The sequence below is a fragment of the Amblyomma maculatum genome, chromosome 4 (genome assembly GCF_055883805.1).
Source record: "Amblyomma maculatum isolate TAMU_Amacu chromosome 4, ASM5588380v1, whole genome shotgun sequence".
Classification (NCBI taxonomy): domain Eukaryota; kingdom Metazoa; phylum Arthropoda; class Arachnida; order Ixodida; family Ixodidae; genus Amblyomma; species Amblyomma maculatum.
In genome coordinates, this window is record NC_139347.1 from 154,174,841 (window position 1) to 154,191,601 (window position 16,761).

Genomic DNA, 16,761 nt, shown 5'->3' on the forward strand with positions numbered 1-16,761 from the left:
GGAACTCCACCTCTTTGAAATTATTAATCAGTCATCACGCAACAGTATATAATATTTTGAAGTAAATATAAAAGGTCGAACGACCATCCTTTGTTCGATCATAGGTGGCGAAAGGGAGGGGACGCGCGCATTTGTCGATGCACCAGCTGTATGGATTTACGCAAGAATGTGGATGGTAGATGGGGAGGCTTTCTATTTTTTTAGAAAATGTTTGTCCGTGGTTGGCTTGAAGAAACAATGCGTTTGCGAACACACAAAACAAAACTATTTATTAGAACTCGACTCGAGCTGTGCGCGCTGGCGGCCGCTCATCGGCACGGTCCGAAGTCACGGCTGGCCGGTGCAAGCAGAAGAGGGCTGGGTAAAGGACGAATGGAATGTTGAGAGGGTCGTTGGTCCTTCGTTCCCACGCGCAGCCCTTGCGAACACAACACCGCGGCGGGAATCACGCGCTGGTTGAGCGGGTCGTTGTTCCCCCTCGCCTACGCGTCTACGTGCCAGACACAACAGACAGCATCCCCAGCTGCGCTGCTGTGCGGCCTCCTCCCGAAGCGTTCATTTCAGAGCTTGTTGGAGACGCTACAAGACTTGTGACAGCTTCTTAAACCTTTCTTTAATTTCTTCCCTCATTAATTTTCTTTTTCATTGTGCTGTGCATAATTTTCTCTTGCGCCTATACATGTCCATGTGCTCCGGTTGGTGCTTGCTACATATCAGTGAATAGCTGAGCTGTGAAATGTCGCCGGAGTACGGATTACAGCAACGGCGGGATACCATCGGCATTATCAGACTCAGTGAGCGCCGTCATCTTAGACCGTGAGTATATATCTTTGCAGCATGTCGTTGCTTCATAATTGGTTCTATATAATCTCCTACCAGTCCCAAATGTTCTCTTTCCTTATTCTCCTCGAAACAACTGCGCGAAGCATGACTTCAAGAACTAAGCGAATTTTCGTCCGGGTTACATGCAAGCAATAAGTGCGTGGACTTATTTGCTGGCTGCGATATGAATAGCATTTGCGCCGAAAATAGAGGAGCCGTGCGTAACAGGTGTGTATGCCACTAACACGTGACAGAACACTGCAGGCAGCCATTTGCGCAGTTTTTTGACTGTGCAGCGCGCCGCAATCAATTAGTAACCAGATACTATGCGCCCGGCTTTGTACATATATTTTGGACAGCCTCTCTTCTGCGCGCAGGAAGCCATGTTCACACAGTTTTTGGATTTTGTTAAGAGTTAAGGGCAGTTTTTTGTTTTCAGATGTACAGACGAAGTTTTGAAAACTGTTCGTGCCGTCTGTGCAAGCGAATTTTACAGTGGGGCAGACATGTGCGTGATGCCGCTTGATGACTAGGCTATAATTAAGTCATAATGAACCTCCACTTTTATAATGGTTAATATCATATTGAGGAATTGAAAGCCGTGAACAGCGCAAGTGAGCCCCTTTTCAAAATTTTCTTAATCGACGCCCCCCTTCTGAGCACGTGCCTTCAGGTGAGGGCGTTATCAGAAAGCGGCGACAATATGAGAGCGATTTCGCAGACGCGCTTCGAGGGCGGGGGAAAATAACAATACAAGCAAAAAGGCACATCAGCCGTGTGTGCACTGCGTCCCTGTCACTGCAAAGTAAACAACGTGCACGCGGGACACAATGTACAAAACATTGACGGCCGGTATGAGGCAACCATATCGTCCGAAATATTGCTCGCGAAGCGCTCGATGACGGCGCGCACTTTCAGGTGAAATGGGACAGGACGTCAGGTCCGCCTGTTCGGCAATTACAGCTCTTTGTACCTCACGTGCCGTACCGTATGCATGAAGTGCACGCCATAGCCATCGTGCAAGAATGTTGAAACCGAAGCAGCGATCCACGTATTCTAATTCTATAGGAAATCATTTGGGAGTAGAAAAGAGCAACTTAATATGATGTGCGTGGTTCTTTAACGAACGATATGTATAAATGGACGGTTGAATAGTTACAGTAATGGAGTGTTCCGCTAGAATTTTTTACGGCCGTGACCGCAATAAACATTACTCATATTGCTCTTAGCTTTAAGCTCTGGCATTGATAAGCCTATCTAAAGAACCGACTGGCAGTGACAGGTTGTTTACAGCTGTTGATCAAAAGGTAGGCCATCATGCTATTATTGCAGGCATATTTGCTTCTTTTTGTACCTCTGTTTACTAAAACTTAATTTTGTTCCCCATTCCTAGGGACTCTGCACCTCTTACAGCACTCGCTGTTCAGTCGCTTTTATTCAAGTATACAAAAAGGAGGAAATGCCCATGTCTTTCCGTTAACAGCTGCAAATAACACGCCACTGCTCCTCGGTACTTTGGATGAAGTTTTCAATGGGGTTACCTGAGATGCCTAGCAATTGCTGTAATATTTATACCAATCACTGCAGTGAAACAGAAAGGTAACACTGCATCACTTTAACTGCTGCATGCACCTATAAACGTGCCTTAATTTATTGCCTATTCTTATAGACGCAGGACCTCTTACTATAGGCTTTGTTCAGTAAGCAACCGTCTTTCATTGCTTCAATTTCTATCTCTCCACCACTTTCTTGTTGCTCTGGGTGTGATCATTTGATTTCATTGTTCAAATCATATTGTTTTATCATGTGTGAATGATTTAGCCTGCACATACATGCTTTCATTTTTTTAGATGCGCATCGGAAGCGTTTTCTATGTAGAAGTGGATCGATTGAGTTGTATCACTGGTGCGAAAACCGACAACCCCCAGAAGATATGTGTCCTGTGGTTGGTAGGGCAATAAAGAAGAAGAAAATCAGCGGAAAAGCCTGCCTAAAAAAAGGTAGCACTGCATCACTGTAACTGTTGCATGCACCTTTAAATATGCCTTATTTTTATTGCCTATTCTTATAGACGGTGGACCTCTTGCTATTGGCTTTTTGCAGAAAGCAACCGCCTTTCATTGCTTCAATTCCTATCTCTCCACCACTTTTTGTTACTTCGAGTGTGATCCTTTGATTTTATTGTTCAAATCATATTATTAAATCGCCGGTGAATGATTTCGCCTACACATACATGCTTTCATTTTTTTTTAGGTGCGCATCGAGAGTGTTTTCTACGTATAAATGGATCGATTAAGTTGTATCACTGGTGCGAAAACCAACAGTTCGGTACCCCCAGAAGATTTGTGTCCTGTGGGTGGCAGGGGTATAAAGAAGAGGATAATCAGTGGAAAAGCCTGCCTAAAAACTTACAAAGATGGCGCAAAAGCGAAATGCTGATCAGGGTTAGAGTCTTATTACTTCTGTTATCCCATTTCACTTGCTAGGTGATGTGACATATATGAAGCACCTTAGTATAATTTGTGGTATACTCACTGAAAATTGTCTAGACTAACTTTTTTCTTGTTCAATTATTTTGAGTGACGCACGAATTGGAATAAAACGAAGTCATCCACACGTCTAATGCCCATAGACATTAGATGCGTGGATGAGCTCATTAATTGTGTCCCTATGTGAGCATGCAATAGTTAGTCGAATATATTAATATGTTAAAAGTTGATTTTTTTACTGTTAACCGGAGTAATACATATGCTCCATATCATAGCATTATTCGTCTGTAGTTTGTATCTGCTCTTTCCTAAATTGTATTCTACAAAGTATACGTGTGTCATCTCGTACGTCTATTTAACTAGCGAACAATTTGCAATCGAATCCCTTTTGTGATGTTTCAGCTACAAATAATGTATGACAGTTGTGACAATATAGGTAGCTTTAGGTATAACATATAGCGCGAAAATCTTCAATATATGCGATGATATTTTTATTCACCGCATTGGCTAAACCAGCCTGTTGAAGAGACGAAATGAAAACAAATATGGATGTCTTCGGACAGGAACAGTAATCGTGGTGCCATGACCATTTTTTAAATTAAATTTTCATATGTCGTGGGCTAATGTCTCGACACAAAGGAATGACCCTTAGGTTTGCCAGATGCGGCGTAGTATTCTCGAAAAAAAAAAAAACGCCTATCACTAAAAGTTGCACGTTTGGAGGCCGGCTGGTTGCGTAAAATTTTGTCATCCACTGTTTTTTACTCACCGCATTTGGGTAACGTTTACTTGTATAAGAAGTATTAAAAGTGTGTTTCATTGATGCAGTTGATTTAGTAAAAAATCGCAAACTTTGCTTCAAGAACAACGCGCTACAAAAATGTTAATGTTCAACCTTACATACTGGCGTGACGCATTGCGTTGTTTGCACTAAAATATTCTGTGTTTATTACGCAGGTCATATTGTTAATTTAAGGCAGAATTTGGAGCTCTAAGCTGCTATGTGTGTTCTCTGTAACGCCACCAAAAGTATTATGCTGGAAAGCGATTTGCTTAAGATTGTAATTATAAAAATTACACATTGAAAAATCATCTTCAAAAATATAGTATTGTTAGTGGTGGTCAAAGCTGACAAATGGAATAATATATTAATAACCTAGATTGAATACTATTGCACCTAGCAATAAAAAAGAATGCAGGACAGAGAAAAAGTTCAGCCTTCACTTGCGTTCTGCCATGAAATTGACAGAAATAGTGAATTAATACCATTTTAAGCTATATTAAGTATTTGTCCTAGAAGCAGAAAAACGGTGTTAAGCGCTGACAATGTTTTAAATTTTACTTAAGGTAAAATGTAACTAAATTAAGCAAATACTAAATTGAAGTTTTGATGCCTATTCCATAAGGGGGAGCCATATAAGGACATCTATAGAACAAAAACAAGCATTTTTATTTTTCTAATATTACATTTTGCAGAATTCAATATATTTACTGACTCAAATTAACAAAGTACTTTGCATTGTTTCCAGAGATTTTGATAAAAATTGATGTTGCGGCCGTTTCTTCAATTCTAATCAGTTTTCCTTATTTTACCATTTTCTTACTTTTGTCCAATTTCAAAATAATATGCAGATACACACACAAATCTAGAGCTTCAAATTTTTTCAGAAATAAAGAATGGAACCTAGATAATGTATAAAAATAGTTTCTGTGCCAAGATATTATTGGATCTTGCAAGAATGCAGGCTGAGTTTGGCCATTATCAGCACAAGCACTCGGTTTAATATTTAATGTTATATTTTTAAACAGTATAACGCAACACTTTTTAGTCCGTGATATTTTTGAGGTACTGAAGATTTTTGAGAGGGATTTGAATGAAAATCGAAGATGATCTTTTTTTAATTGCAGCAAATTTGGCCTTTTCGCTGTTTTCGAATTCTGAGCAATTTTGATGCGTTGTGGAGAACACACCTAGTGGTCTGGAGCTCCAGATACTGCCTGGAATTAAGAACATGCGTCAGGAAGTGAAAACATATTTAATGCAACCAACCTAATGCATCATATGCCAGTACATAAGGTTAAAAAATAATATATTTGCAGCGTATCGCTCCTGAAGAAAAGTTTGCGATTTTTTAATAACACAACTGCAAAAAAAAAAATAGGTTTCTAATAGTGTTTGTAAATATAAAACCTGCATATATTTAGTGAGTAAAAAAGAGCAGATGACAAAATCATGGCATCCAAACTTGCAACATTTTGAAATGGCAAAAACAGCGTTTTCTACCTCTAGAGATATACCATACAATTTTTTTTTTCGAGGAAACTACGCGTATCTTGAAAAACTAAGGTTAATTCTTTTGTGCCTGGATACTTGCCCACCACATATAAGAATTTCATTGGAAACGAAAGATGGCCATGGGACCTCGATTATGTTTCTTATCTAAGGCACCCATAATACGCTGTGAGAAAGCCAATGTCAAGGGCTTTTTTTAATATTCCATATTTCGAACGGTTGTGCCATCTAAGAAAATTAGAAAGCTAGGCACACCTTAGGTGTAGACAGCCCTCACTTTCTGTTACAGCTGCATTTGCTAAGCTGAATTAATGCGTTGATTACTTTATTTTAGCCACGAATATAGCGCTATTACGTGTCAATTTTAAAGAAAGGCCGCAGTGACGCGATTCCTGTAGAATTTGTAAGTGAAATCTGTAAACCTTACAAATCTACCCATATATATGATCTCTTGCAGGTTTTATTCAAGCTACATTACACCTGCTGCGCCCCATAGCTTGAGCCAAGGGTTATAAATAAACCATTAAAAACAGACGATGGAAACCGGTGGTGCATTGCTGGCAGCCACTTAGGACAGCGCAGAAAATTTTTATTTTGTACGTGGGGAAGTGAGGTTATTCGCTTCAAGTACTAAATATTCACTTTAGACAATAAATAGGACTTACAGAGTCGGTGAGCACGTTCGGAAACCCCTGTTTCAATATTTGCGGTTAGAAACCTCATGTGTACCTTTTTTTCCAGCTGTAGATAAATTCCGGGTTATGTAGATACCGAAACCATTACCAGCCCATTCGCGCACCTCAACTGTGCTGCTCACAACATGATTTTGAGCGGACGAAACAACCTGCCGCTAAGATTGCTAGCCCCATGCATGAGTAAGGGTGATATGCTGGCGATGGTTGCTTCGCGTCGGCCCTTTGGCGCACATGAAGGCTCGAGTTACAATGAGCGCGCCGAACTTTGCAATGCGGATAGTGACTACAAAGCGGTAAGGATATAAATGAGTTTAACAGTATTTTTCAGCTGTAAAATACAAATACAGTCTTGTTGGACGATGTGCTGGCGCGGACGAAGAAACCATAGGCAACTTGTAGGTCTAACGCTACACAGGGCTGTCGAGCCAAGCCAAGTCCTCAATTGTATTGTCCGGGAATCAGATTTCTGTATTTTCGTGGTTTCCTATTGTATCTGGCGTTCAAAATGCAGACGTGAGGGTTCTTTATCACAAATAATCAAACGTGGATTGTGCCGGTACTCTTCAAAGTAGCAACACCATTTATCGTGTAAGTCATTAATCAGTAATTTAGGTAAATAATGTCAATAAGGATTCCAAACAAAACCTTTTCTGTGGCGCTCAAGGTAGCTTCCAGCAATATATATCTGGTTTCCTTTGCCTGTCTCCGAAATGTTTTTTTTTATCCCTTGGATCAAATTTGCTTGGACAAGCAGTATATGTGTAAAAATGATGCACCTGTGAGCTACCCGTTTAAGTGAGCTCCCGTTTAAGTGAACTACCCACAAAACCAGTCAAAAGCGTATAGCAGCTAACCAGCGGCCAGTGCAGCAGTCGTGGGCTTAGATCGCTTGTGTATATTATATCTAGCCATTTAAAAAAAATGAAAATGGTCGCCGAACATTCTCTTGGTAACGATTATTAGTATAAACTGTTTGCACATCGCAGAAAGCGTAGGAGCGGCAAAAAACTAGCGCGCCAGTCATATGCGGAGACAGCCGATAATCAAGCACTAATTCCTAGTGTGGGATGAAACACTGGCTGTCTCAGCCGTATTGCTGTGGAGGCGATCAAAATGCAACAGGGCACATGCTATGCAATGTATATGCGTCTTTCATCCTAATAAACCCAAGGCGGCTGAAACTAGTCTGGAACTCATCAGTATAGTGTTTCTCATTGACCATAAATTTCGGTACATGAATCCTGGAATTTTCTACATCTTCCTAAAATAATGCGCGCGATTTTATATGCCTCGTAATAGTGTTGTAAATTTTGTTTCCTCATTGTTATTGTGCAGGTGCCATTTGCGAAAAAGTTGGGGTGGACGATTTGGAGGCACACGTATTTATTCGCAGGTGGCTGCCTGGTTCCTGTGACAGGGGGGGTGGAAGAAAAAGGCGTTATGCTGAAACCTCCCCTGGCGAACCAGGCATGCCACCTGTGAATGCAATTGCAGGGTCAGCCCCCTCACTACGCCTATGAGTGTGCCCTCCAGCTCCCTGGCCCCTTCCACTTCCCGAGAGCCCGCCCTGCCCTGACCAACCCTGCCACTGCCCCGCTAACTGCTGCTGTGTGTGCCCTCAGAGCTGGCTAGTAACAACTGCCGTCTATAGTAACAATTGCAATAAATATTATCTTTTTGTGAACCATGCCTTTGTTTTGTGAATATCTACTGGTTGCTCATGAGCAACAATTTGAATTTATATGGCCACTCCTATTTGAAAGGCCATTATTGTCCCAGCAAGTTCGATGTGCTGTCACGAATATGGCTAGAATGAAAAAGGCTGCATTTTATGGCCTGCACAGGCAGTGCCACAAAATGTGTAATCTTGACATCATCAATGGCACATGAATGGAGTAGCCGGTGTACCCATAAACCATTGGATTAATATTGGTATCGACAATATGCGGCATGAATGGCGTAGCCAGTGCACCTGCAATGGCTAACCTTTGGTATGATATTGGCATTGACAATGGGCCATCAATGGAATAGCTGGTATTAAACAAATATTGGTAATACAATGATGGTATAATGCTGGACAGTATTGGCAAGAATCATGGTGCATGAATGGAAAGTCTAATATTGTGCCTACATTGGTGGCTCCAGCTTGGTTGAACACTGGACCAATCTTGGAACGAAAGATGGGCCAAGAATGGAGAATGTAGTAAAATGCCCAATTGCCAATATCAGTCCAATATTGATGCCATTCTTTTCCAGTGATGAACCATTGTTGGACCAATGCTGGTGTGCTGCTTGGGTTCTTCCATCCCTCCGTACATTCGTCCGTCCATGCACCAATCCACCCAATCCTCCATCCGCGCATTAATCCATCCATCCGTCCATCCATCGCTCCTTGCATCCATCCATCCATCCATCCATCGATCCACTCATCAATCCATCCATCCATCCAAGCACCCGTCCGTCCGTCCGTCCGTCCGTCCTTCCTTCCATCCATCCATCCATCCATCCATCCATCCATCCATCCATCCATCCATCCATCCATCCATCCATCCATCCTTCCGTCCATCCATCCATCCGTCCGTCCGTCCATCCATCCATCCATCCATCAATCTGTCCGACCATCCGTCCGTCCTTAGCGCTAACTTCTGACTTGCTCGATTTGCAACAGACATCATAAGACCAACTTCTAATCGTTTGCCTAGCAGGAAATCCTGAGGAAATCGCGATTTAACGACGAACAACAAAGGTTTACACTGCCAGTCAACGCAACTGTAGAAGCACGCACGTAACTATCTTCATTTTCAATCAAAGCCATTGAAAAGGACTCCCATGGCTACCATGTGACCTTATTTCTTGTAGGTCTGCTTCTTCTTAGCCTTTGAACCATGGTAGATGACCACATTGGGGGTTGGCCAAGGTGTAGTGGCATATACAATAAAATTTCTTCAGGCGATTACGACAGAAATAATAATGCCGTTTTCAACATTTAATAATTATATTGCTAAAAACACTAGAAGAGCCTTGAATATAAAATGGAATATGAATTGAAGGGATATCTGAACAGAATAATGTCTACACGAGAAGCTAAAGTGAAAGACAATAACCTAATAAATTGGATATTACATTTTTATTCTACTCTTTTACACACAGAGCTTTAACCAGTAAATGCTTTTAGTTTGAGCTGGTTTACTTGCGAAGCTAAAAAAATAAACGACTAATGATTGAACTAGACTATTGAAAGGGAATTTAAAGGTTTGTCGGTACCCGGAAAAGGTACCGCTAAACCGTAGGGCGATAAAACACACACTGCTGGGACTGCTGATAATACCTAAACCTTAGCAAAGTACATATAGGCTGTCAGGAAGTATACTGGTGTTACCTTAAGCGGAGACTGCAGTTCAAAATGAGCGTATGCGCCTAACTCGTGGTTGCTTTTGAAATTAAGAGAGAAAATAAAGAAAAAAGCATGTCCAATGGCATTTGTCATGACAGCGACAGCTCTGCCCTTAAACCAAATCAAGCATGAAGCTGGTATGACGAGAGCGACATAGTCAATAACTCAAAGTGGGAATGATGTTGGTCTAATATTTAGGTTAATCCCCCAACCTTGAGAAGATTCGTAACAAGGGAGTAATTACTCATTGACGTCCACCCAAGCGCATTCAATACGAGCCCGGACCAGGACGAAGTTTTCTTTAACTACGAAAGGAAACGCTAGATGGCAGTAACATCCTCTTAAAGACGTTGCTAGCTGCAAATTTAGTTTGCAAGATTTCAAGAATGAGATTATTCTTTAAAGCCCTTTATTCACCTCCAATGAGATTATGCAAAGAGGGGGATAAATAGGTATTCCCTCACAAATCAATCATAGAAAGAACGTTTGAGCTTCCTTGAATAACACCGGAGATACTGGCTGTCAGAAAGAAGGCTCCTCTTCTCCAGCCTAAACACAAAACGCCGAGACAAGAAAAAAAAGAACTAAACAAAACAGCTAGGGACAGCGCCTCGCTCACGATTGCGTCATAGGATGAAGTCTTGGTCGCAAACTTGCTGTTATATCACCCGTTTTCCGTAGTGTGGAATTTCTCTCTACCACACCGCCCACACATTCATCGCTCTTTGCCTTTCCACCTTCTAGTCTACACTGACTGCATGCTTGCATGACATTCATAAAGATCCGCCGTCTTGAGTCTGCCTCGGCAACCGTCTTCAGCTGTTTCTTGACCTCTCGGAAAGGTATGCGGCCATAGACCGAAGGAGTCGTTAACAAACGCATGAATGCACTTGAGCAGTCTGCTCTAGACAACGACAGCCGCCGTTTAGAAGCATTTACATTATTATGCCGACCCCATTCTGCGCACAACGTGCGCCGTTATCGAGCGCTTGGTTTTTGATTGATTCATTTCTTCTCTCATACTGCCTCTCTCTGTCTGTCTCTTGTGGCCTCCACGGTATGTCGGGGGCGGCCGATACCCTCGCCGAGTTGGCGCGAGAGTCTGCAACGACTCTCCCTAGATGCCGACATAAGAGCTTGCGAACTGCAGGCAAGCAAACATCTCGCCGTCGTTTTTAGAAAGAAGGAGCGCTTTCACGATATTCAGTAATGGGCAGCTCTTTGGTGCATAACGTATGGCCTGTACATGTCGTCAGCATGAGCATGGATTTACCATTTCAAGAGATCGCTACTAAGCTCGTATCAAGTTAAGCAGACTAGCCAATCACCGAAATCTATTTTACATATCAGCAGCATAGAAGTGATACCCTAACGCATCACACATGGAGCAAATTTAATGAAAAATAGTGCCCGTCTTTAAAATACGTATATAAGATTTCATTCATGTAGCTTTTCTAGATGCTCACCAAGACGGACAATAGCTTCAGACTACACATTGGGATATACACAAAAATAGTTAGGCATGCTAAATTTAGTGAGTTATCCTTCAAGCTTGAAGGCAAAGTCCATATTCATTTTCTATTTTAGTTATATCGCATTTAAAAATTAGAACAAATTCGTTACAAGCTTCCTTCAGTGAAACTAATATATGAGGTTTATTATGTTCTGGTTCGGCGAAAATATGTGTACTCATAAATATTGGCTTCCCCAATGCTCTGTATAAACTAAATACCACGTACGAGCATAAAAGTGATCGCGTTACACACACTAGGGGTAAAGCCGACGGTCTAAAGTCACACCGCACAAACGCAATTCTCGTCAGTCAGTTTCAAGGCTAATGTGGACGTTGGGAATGACTTTTAATTCGAATTGGTTCGACTACAGGGGCCTATGCTTGTTTTCTCACATGCTTCCTCAAGGTTACAAGCAGGACAGCTCTTGGGAATTGCAATTCAAATAAAATTCATTATTTCCAGAGGGTTGTTGAGCAGCGGTGGTTTCATTAGATAGAAGCCAAATTATAGAAAATTTGTACTATTATATATCCTGCTAGTTTAGAAGAACAATTATCTCCACAGCAGTAAAATAAGCCCATGTAGCAGCTGTCAGTCGCTCTCTGAAGTATTACAAATCTCTCGGCTACCTAAATTTCAAACATTCATGAGCCGTAGATTAGTTAATATTACATAAACACTACTTAAAATGCCTAAGAACTAATTTGTATTCCACCACCTCGCAATTATTAGAACTGAACGCGCGAGGGTCTATCACCATGTGAATACGGGCCGTATAACTGAGGACTTTGGTGAACTATGCAGAGTACCTCGGGAGCGGGATATGAGCTGCCGAGTCCCATGCAGCTCCGGGAACCGGGACCTCCTTCCGCCTTATTGGAGCGCTGTTATTATCTTCATTTTTATTTGGCGACCGCTGTAATCAAGTTTTAAGTAAAGGGTCAAGTATATTCCTGCGGTATACACCCTCTGATCCTACTACGTGCCTCTAAGAATTGTTTGGTTCTCTTTCGTATGGATCACGCTACACATTCTTGCCATAAAATAGGTATCTGTCACTGCACGTGCATCTGAATAGTGATTTTAATCTTGGAAAGAAAAGCGCAAATGCCTTGCCACAGTCTACCAGAAATTAATTTATGAAGTTTTTCACGATAAAACAAAACAGAAAAGCAAACCCAGGATTTATTTGCTCAAACTTTAGAAACGCTGGTGAAAGGCACTGCATGAAAGATTGAACGCGTAAGAAACGACGTCTGATTGAATTATTTCGCTTTCGAGTAAACAGTAAACAAGCTGACACTAGGTTTCCCCTTCTAATAATTTTGTTTCCCAGCTGTACGCAGAAATTGAACTAAAATGTGATAACTGCCAAATAGCAGGGTGCGTTAGGCCCTGTTCCTCTAATAGCCTGCCTGACGAAATGTGCACCGTGTTGCTCATTGCGCATATGCGCGTATTCTAGCTGACAACGTCGCTGTGTTCTGTGTAACGATGTATCGACTTCGAGCTCGGTGCCAGTGCTTTCAGGTAAAAAGAAATGCGGAGGGCGTACATTGCATGCATGTATGAAATGGTGGTAGCTAGACGAGTGATTTGGAGGGCTATAGGACGACAAATTGACATTTCCTACGTGAGTTTTTTATGGTTGGACAATAACTGCTGTTTTAGACTAAGCGAACCTGTAGACAAGAATGACTCCATTGTACGCAAAACTAGCAAATGTCTAAATCTTAAACTTAAGAAAAATGTTTTTAAACAAACCTACATTTAGCGATCGTAAGGAAACTCTTCATGAAGGTTTTAGCAAATGTCTAAATGTTAAACTTAAGAAAAAATGTTTTTGAACAAACCTACATTTAGCGATCATAAGGAAACCTTTCATGAAGGTTTTTAATAAGTTTAGGACAGTTTGGTGGTATCCCGTGAGTATTGTGGTTGTTTTAGGCAGTATTACAGTGTTCTCGTGCGGGTGATATGCTTTGCTTTAAAATGGCATAATTATGTAATATGTACCAATGACACCCTCATAAAAAGTGTTGATTAACGTTCATGTGAAAAACACTTTCTCGAAATCAAAGTGCAAATTTTGCATATATAAATTAAATTATTAGGAACACTACACAATCGCAATGAAAGGCCTACTGTACGTGCTGTTGTCGTTGCACAACATTCGTGGCATATTTTGCTTGCTACATGTATATAGCATTAGAAACTTATTCTTTCGATAGGTAAATAAATTTCGAACATCTGGAGCCCTCAGTGCATTGCATGTTCATTTGGTGTTTCGTGGCTGCCTTGGAGGTGAACACTAATACTTCTTCCGGGTTTCTTGAGATGAGAAATTACCGAAAGGCATTCCTGCGTTTTTGGATTATTTCCAAAGTTGTTTATGTAGTACCAAGACATAATGTGCATGTGCAGTTATTTCATATGTGCACATGTCATACGCAAATAATCTCGCCACATGCAGCTTTGCTAAGCATGGTAGCACATATATTTTCTGCCACACGCAAAGACGCGCGCGCGGAAGACATCACGTAAGAGGCTTCGATAGAGAAGCTACGAAGGAACGTTAGTGAGACATTTTCTCTAGTTCGACAAGGTACACAACTATACGCCCAGAACGAGACACTGCGGAGTAATGTTACCGAATTATTAAGGCAAGAGCCTTTAATGCCTCATCGTTGTCGGCAGAAGTTTGTCAGCAGAGGTGCCACGCTTTCGAGAGCGAGAATTAAAAGGGAATTATAAACCTTGCCCCCCCCCCCCCCCCCCCCCCCCCGGGAATCCAACCTCCATCCCTTAGATACCCAGCCGAGCGCCTTACCTTTTGCGCCACGCCTCGGGTCATAAAACACGGTTCATAATTCCCATTGCCTACCGTGAGGAGGAGGAAGAGACAACATGTATTGACAATGAAATGATTTGGGAAGCGAGGTGCATATGGTTGTGGAGCTGTATGGCAGACCCTATTCCGGGACGCCATTGGCCGCCGCCGCTGCTCGAGCTCCCTGTACCAGGGCACACTGAGCCTCCAAGTCCGACAGGGCCAACTCCCAGCCCTCCCTTGTTGGCTTTTTTATAACCTTTATTTTTGTATTTTGCTGGCAGACCCACACTATGTGGTATACGTCAGCATAGTGCCCACAGAATTTGCATCTACCCGTGAATGTCGGGTCAATGTGTTTAAGTATGACGGGTTTAAGAAAACACCCGGTTCGAAGCAGTCTAAGGTGGCACTACTCAGATCTGTCGAGACCCTTTGCGGGTCGCGGGAGTGCCCTCCTGCATAGGCGTAAATAATGTTTATTGTCCGTATATGTTATGAGCGGGATTGGTATGATTGCCTCGGTAGAACCGGAGGATTGAGCAGAACCCTGGGGAAGGAACGCTCAGGATGCCGCGTGAGCGGTCTCTTTCCCCTCCGCCCCCTTGTGACGGGGCATCTTTATAACTTGTTTGTTACTAATAGCCAAACCTGAATTTTTCTTATGTGCCAGACTTGTTTCTGGTGGCGCTGCAGGAGCCAGCGGCGACGGACGCACTCCACTTTGGCTCCGCAATTTTCTTATCGTAACCCCGGACAGTGCGACTCCAGCGTAGTATCATCGATGCTGCTGGATTCCTAACGTCGTCAGGATCCTACGGACATCATTGCGAAGTACGTACAATGAGTTTTGACCATTTACGGTCGATTTGTTCCGCGCCCAAGCCGTATACTCTGCTAGGTCTACCGCCCTTCACCGCGGCTGCGCCGCCAGCTGCATCGGGTGCCGGCGAGCCCACGCGCCGCCTGCCGCCATGAAGGTGACTGTGGAGGGCGCAGAACTAACGCCCGAAGAATTTGCAGCAAGTGAATGGCTGACTAAAGTGAACAAGCTCCGGGAAGCTAGAACAGTGAAGGGGACACCCGCACACGAAGTTCCCGGCTCTCAGGATGGAACACCAGCGTCCCAAACGACCCCCGATGCTCCGGCCGATTGTGAAAAGGAAGCAGACGCGCTTACGCCTCGTCAACGTGGACGCCAACTCGCTAGACGCTCGGTAGCTTCCAAGCAGCCCCGCCTGCCTAGCAACACGCTCAAGCTCATCGTCCGCCCCAGAGGAGGATTACTACTCTCCAAGACAACTACATTCCAACTGCTCGAAGCGGTCTGCACGGCAGCAAACTTCAACCGCGATTCCATCCGGCATGAGGACCTTATACAAGCCAACTACCTACAAAACACTTTTGCCTACTGCACACCAAATATCGAACGCGCTGAGCGCCTCATACATCTTAAAGAGCTCGTCATCGACCAACGATCATACGGAATATCAATGTACTGTGCACCAGACGACTGTTCAGGAAGAGGAGTGATCAGAGGGGTTGATCTCCGTCTCGATCATGCAACTATTCAAGCAGAACTCCAGGACAACCGAAACCCTCCTATCGAGAACTCCAGAAGACTCGGCAACACCACTGCCGTGCTGATCACCTTCGCCCAACCTAAGGTCCCTGCGTGGATCTATTTTTGTAACAGCAGACACCGCTGTACCATCTTCAAAAAGAAATATGAGGTATGCTACCGCTGCGCCGAGCTCGGCCACCGATCCGACGTATGCGTGAGCACAGTTACCAAATGCCGAGGCTGTGGGCTTCCCAACCCGGCCAGCGACCACTCCTGTACGCCGACTTGCCGTCTCTGCGGGAAAGAACACCTCACGGGCGACAGCTGATGCAAAGAAATATTTCGCACTCCCTACGCCGTCAAGCGCCGTCAGTGGGAAAATCGCAGACGGGCTGAAGCTGCTAAGCAACAAGAACAAGCCTCCTCACGCCGGGTAATTTTACAACACTCCAGCCGCTGGGACCGCCAACGTTCAGGCAGCAATCAACGCAGTCTCAGGGACCGCTCGGACTCCTTCCCACCCCTCGGGCCAAATGCCTCAAGGCTATCATCTCGGACGCCGTCCAGAACGCGGCCAGGTACGCCTGCAGTCGTCCAGCAGCAGCAGCAGCAGCAGCAGCAGCAGCAGCAGCAGCAGCAGCAGCAGCAGCAGCAGCAGCAGCAGCAGCAGCAGCAGCAGCAGCAGCAGCAGCAGCAGCAGCAGCAGCAGCAGCAGCAGCAGCAGCAGCAGCAGCAGCAGCAGCAGCAGCAGCAGCAGCAGCAGCAGCAGCAGCAGCAGCAGCAGCAGCAGCAGCAGCAGCAGCAGCAGCAGCAGCAGCAGCAGCAGCAGCAGCAGCAGCAGCAGCAGCAGCAGCAGCAGCAGCAGCAGCAGCAGCAGCAGCAGCAGCAGCAGCAGCAGCAGCAGCAGCAGCAGCAGCAGCAGCAGCAGCAGCAGCAGCAGCAGCAGCAGCAGCAGCAGCAGCAGCAGCAGCAGCAGCAGCAGCAGCAGCAGCAGCAGCAGCAGCAGCAGCAGCAGCAGCAGCAGCAGCAGCAGCAGCAGCAGCAGCAGCAGCAGCAGCAGCAGCAGCAGCAGCAGCAGCAGCAGCAGCAGCAGCAGCAGCAGCAGCAGCAGCAGCAGCAGCAGCAGCAGCAGCAGCAGCAGCAGCAGCAGCAGCAGCAGC

The 16,761-nt window shown here is 44.1% G+C and overlaps 1 long non-coding RNA gene across 2 annotated transcripts; it reads left to right on the forward strand.

Moving 5' to 3' along the window:
• The first annotated feature begins 512 nt into the window (after nt 1-512).
• Nucleotides 513-8,001, forward strand: LOC146193322 (uncharacterized). Of its 2 annotated transcripts, XR_014706823.1 has the most exons (4): nt 513-816; nt 2,673-2,822; nt 3,076-3,266; nt 7,635-8,001. It is a non-coding gene; the product is annotated as an uncharacterized LOC146193322 (long non-coding RNA). The 2 variants fall into 2 exon arrangements; XR_014706822.1 differs by lacking the exon at nt 3,076-3,266 and having other exon boundaries at nt 556-816; nt 7,635-8,000.
• Nucleotides 8,002-16,761: the final 8,760 nt, after the last annotated feature.